Genomic DNA, 4744 nt, shown 5'->3' with positions numbered 1-4744 from the left:
TAAAATCTAGAAAACCATAAAGAAAATCTGGTTGCATTTTGAAGCCCTCTCCTAAGATCAGATTCCCCAAAAGAACAAAGTGCATGGGGCATATAACAAAGATCTTTTCCCAAACTAAGATAAGAATGCAAATCAAAGTAAAGGCAAAATCCTACTGAGTGAAGCAAAAATTGTAATTCAGTAGCTCAAGACTTGACCAAATGGCTATTTTTAATCCCTATAATCATCCAAATAACTAGGAATAGCAGAGAAAATTGTGTCTCCTTTCTTCAGAGATACGTGGCTTTAAGAAACTCAAGCACATCAAATTCCCACCTTACCAAACAGATAAATTGGAAAGGAGCTTAGTATTTTATTTTTAAATGATTTATTTACCTTTTTATTTTTTAAAGAAAGGGTTTCATTCCGTCACACAGACTGGAGTGCAGTGGCATGATTATAGCTCACTGCAGCTTCTAATCTTGGGTTCAAGTGATCCTCACACCTCAGCCTCCCAAAGCACTGGCATTACAGGTGTAAACCACAGCACCCGGCCTCACTATTTTCAAGAATTAATTACCATATTCCTTAGAATTGTAGCTCCTTTATAGGTCATTCAACAAGTGATGAAATTTTTTACAAGTGGTATTTTTTTTTCTTTTTTCTTTTTTTTTTTTTTTTGAGATGGAGTCTCACTCTGTCACCCAGGCTGGAGTGCAGTGGTGCAATCTTGGCTCACTGCAACCTCTACCTCCCAGGTTCAAGGGATTCTCCTGCCTCAGGCTCCCGAGTAGCTGGGACTACAGGCGTGTGCCACCACACGCAGCTAACTTTTTGTATTTTTAGTGGAGACGGGGTTTCACCGTATTAGCCAGGATGGTCTGCATCTTCTAACCTCGTGATCTGTCTGCCTTGCCCTTCCAAAGTGTTGGGATTACAGGTGTGAGCCACCACACCCGGCCACAAGTGGCAATTTTAAACTATGCTTCAAACCATTACACAATGCCAAGTACTCAATACTCAAGGCACTCTCAAATTTCCATTTACTCCCATTTTACTCAACAAAATAAACTGTTAAATTGGAACATATTTCACATGACACTTAAAAGATCAACAAAATGCTCCTGAAAAGTTCTGAGCTCAACAACTCCATTAATGAGAAAAAAACAAACCAACTGGATATAGGGAAGATGCTGCACATAAAACACAATTGTGAAGAATATGCAAGATGTCGCCAAAAAACTGTTTAAGGTTTCATCATAGACACTTGTCCTTAACTCTGAGATTAAGTATATACTCATGTAACTAAACTCGTTTAAAAGGAAACAAACGGGAAGAAGAAAAAGAACTTCCACTTTGAAATCCACATTTTCAAAGGCCTCCATTATTTACACCATTGCGGCGAAGAGAATTTTTCTGTGCTATATTTGCTTGAAAGAATTAAAGGTGTAGGGCAAAAATTCTTGGAAATTATGTAGTTTACCATCCTCAAAAGTGAGAAAAATGAAGCCCAGAAGAGAAGGCCTTCCAGGAAAATTCCAGAGCCAGAGGTGGACCCAGTACATTGCTTTTGTTTTTGTTTTGAGAGGAAGTCTCACTCTATGGCCCAGGCTGGAGTGCAGTGCAGCCATTTCACTCACTGCAACCTCCGCCTCCTGGGTTCAAGCTATTCTCCTGCCTCAGCCTCCTGAGTAGCTGCGATTACAGGCGCCCACCACCACGCCCAACTAATTTTCGTATTTTTAGTAGAGATAGGGTTTCACCATGTTGGCCAGGTTGGTCTCGAACTCCTGACCTCAAGTGATCCGCCTGCCTAGACCTCCCAAAGTCCTGGGATTACAGGCGTGAGCCACCGCGCCCGGCCGACCTGGTAAGTTTTAATCAAGTACTCTGAACTATGCAACAAACCCTGGGAAGTAATAGAAAAAAAAAAAATTAATCTAAAAACCCTCTGGAGAGTCAAAGAATTGCAGATTTAAAATAGCATGAATACTTGGATTCATGGTATTGAGAAAGGACCTCGCATTTACCCGCATGTACAAACTGCCTGCCCACCTCTATCAGAGCATTTTTCAAGCTGTGCTACAGTTAACTATGTACTGCCCAAAGCCAATCTGTCCCTGCAGATCATAAGCTCTTAAAGACCAGGACTTCAGGAGAACAAGCAAAACTTCAGAGAGAAGGGAGCCACCCAAACAGAGTTCATAGCAATGGGTCGGGGGGAGCTGATAACTGGAGGTGCGCGGTAGCCTTGGGGTCTGGGACAGCGAAGGTCAGAAAAGGCAAAAGGGCCTGCATCACGTGCTATAGGGCTAGGAGCCACAGCTGTGGTGATTAGTTCAGTTTTGTCTTGTATGCCTGTTACTTATACACCATCTCTTGTTCAGAAAGAACTTCAGGTTGAGTATTTGGACTCCTTGAGCCTTCTGCTGTTTGTCTCCAGGACTTTTAACACTCTTAAAAGGGAAAACTGTCCAGTTCGATTTTGCTTCCTGGGACATTACAGATTTTTCAAAAGTTTGATGAAAGCATTCACTAAGGAATGCTTCCACTTTCTTTGGTGGCTGAGAAACACAGCGTCTGAGGGGCAGCATCAGGTCTTCCCATCAAGCTGAGGTCAGAGTCTCCCCACACACGGACCTCATCCTGGCTCCCCCCTCATCAATCTGACCTCTAACTGGAACTGCCTTGGCCTCATTCCGTGGGTGTGGATGCTCCTGCTTGAAACGCATTTTCCAGCCCGCAAATTCTTGGGAGAGTTTCTTCCACTCGCCAAGCGCTGAGAGCTACAAAGTTCAATCTGGCTTTCCAGATTTTTTTTCTTCCCATTACTAACGGAAAAAATCAAGAAGCGCCGGGCAGAATGGCCCTGCTCCCTCCAATCAGAGCCCAGCCCGGGGCCAGAGCAGGAAGCGAGGCGGTGGGATGCGCGGTGACAGCACCTCGCCCCCCAGGACCCGCCCAGGGCAGAGGTCGGTGTGGCCACTGCGCTGCGCAACAGCTCCGGGCCCAGGCCTCTCGCTTCCTTCCGCCGGGAAAATGAGAGGATAAATCATGGGGTGGGGGCAGTGCGCCCCCACCAACCGCGCCCCCCGTGCACAGACCCCCACTACACACGCCTCCCAGGCGGGGTCGACCCAGACGAGCCACGGGGCGGCGCACAGCCCCACTAGCAGGGCGCAGGACCCACGCGCGCGGGTCCACGCAGCCACCTATATAGGTGACAAAACACTCAGGAAGCCGTCATGGGGGGCCGGGAAAGAGCCCCCACCCAGAGTCAGGGATTCCCTCGTCCGAGGGTCCGCACAGTCCACTAGGTGGGTCTGGCGAAGCAGTCTCGCAGCGAGGGAGGGCGGCGGAGTCTCCCACTCGAGGTGACCGGGACCCCGCCCCACGAGTGGGTCCTCGCAGGGCCCCCTCTACCGCACGCGGGGACCAGCCACGCCGCGGGGGACCGGGCAGAAGCCAGCGCCCGGGTCCATGCAGTCCCCTCTACGGCAGACGTGGGGAGGTGGGGAGCAGTGGGGACCGGCCCCCACCCGCAGGGCGACCGGGGCCCCCGCGCGGGCCCACGCGGTATCGCAGCAGGCGCCAAGCCCCGGGTGCCACCCGAGGCCGAGACAAAGCCCAGGAGCAAGGACCCCGGATCCCGACCTCGGACCCTGCGGAACCCAGCTCCTAGCCGCCACGCCCGGAGCAGAGACCCCCACCCGGTCGGGAGACCCAGTCACCAGACGCGCCGTCTCACCTCAGGCCGCCGCCTAGCAGCGCTAGCTCCTCGCCGCGGCGCCTGGGCCAACTGGAGCGCAGCTGAGCAGCCAACAGAGCCCCGGAGCCTCAACAAGGGAGCCCCGGGGCGGGGCCGCAGCTGCCGCTTCAGCCCGTGTTCCCCGCTCAGGATCCGGCTCCCATCAAGTAGCTGCAGCTGGCGCGGGCCTGCGGCTGGCGCGGGGCCTGCGGCCGGGAAACACACCGACCAGGTGCACACGCCCGCCGCCCGCCGCCCGCCGCCCCGCCGCCCCGCCCCCAGCGGAGACGGGCGCCCAGGGCCCGCCCCCCGGCCAATGGGGAGCGAGCCGCGCGGAGAGGGCGGGGCCTGGGGGAACAAAGGGAAAATGGGCGGGGCGGGGCGGCGCTGGGACTGGGCATGCGGGGTCCCGCGGGAGGACCGGACCCAAGAGCTGGCCGGATCTTGGCCTCCTAGAAGACCCAGCTCAATGTCCACCTGGAGTCTGCTCTACAGGACGCGCTCATCTCAAGCCCAGAACTCAGGCTTTTAGGGCAGAGAGCGAGAGACGGCTTGCTTTACAAAAAGGGAAACTGAGGTCCAAGGAATAGGATTGCCTGCTGCCCAAAGTCACTTAGTCCCATTCACTCGTTCACCTTGTCATTCAGCAAACATTTGGAAGCACCTATGGTGGGCGTTAGGAGTGAAGTAGCGCCGGGCGCGGTGGCTCGCGCTTGTAATCCCAGCACTTTGTGGGGCCGAGGCAGGTGGATCACTTGAGGCCAGGAGTTCGAAAACAGCCTGGCCAAGAAGCTGAAATCCCATCTCTGCTAAAAATACAAAAACTTAGCCGATCGTGGTGGCGCGTACCTGTGGTCCCAGCTACTGGGAAGGCTGAGGCAGGAGAATCTTTGAACCTGGGAGGTGGAGGTTGCAGTGAGCTGAGATGGTGCCACTGCATGCGCTCCAGCCTGGGCGACGGAGTGAGACTCTGTCTCCAAAAAAAAATTAATAGATGGGAAGTAGAAGCGAACTTAG

The 4744-nt window shown here is 52.7% G+C and overlaps 1 pseudogene; it reads left to right on the top strand.

Annotated features, from left to right (window-relative positions):
- The first annotated feature begins 3224 nt into the window (after positions 1-3224).
- On the top strand, positions 3225-4259 carry LOC111533857 (annotated as a pseudogene).
- The last annotated feature ends 485 nt before the right edge of the window (positions 4260-4744 follow it).

Source organism: Piliocolobus tephrosceles, unplaced genomic scaffold (assembly GCF_002776525.5).
Source record: "Piliocolobus tephrosceles isolate RC106 unplaced genomic scaffold, ASM277652v3 unscaffolded_18293, whole genome shotgun sequence".
In the NCBI taxonomy this organism is placed as follows: domain Eukaryota; kingdom Metazoa; phylum Chordata; class Mammalia; order Primates; family Cercopithecidae; genus Piliocolobus; species Piliocolobus tephrosceles.
The sequence above is the reverse complement of the archived record's forward strand: the minus strand, read 5'-3'. Positions and strand labels throughout refer to the sequence as shown.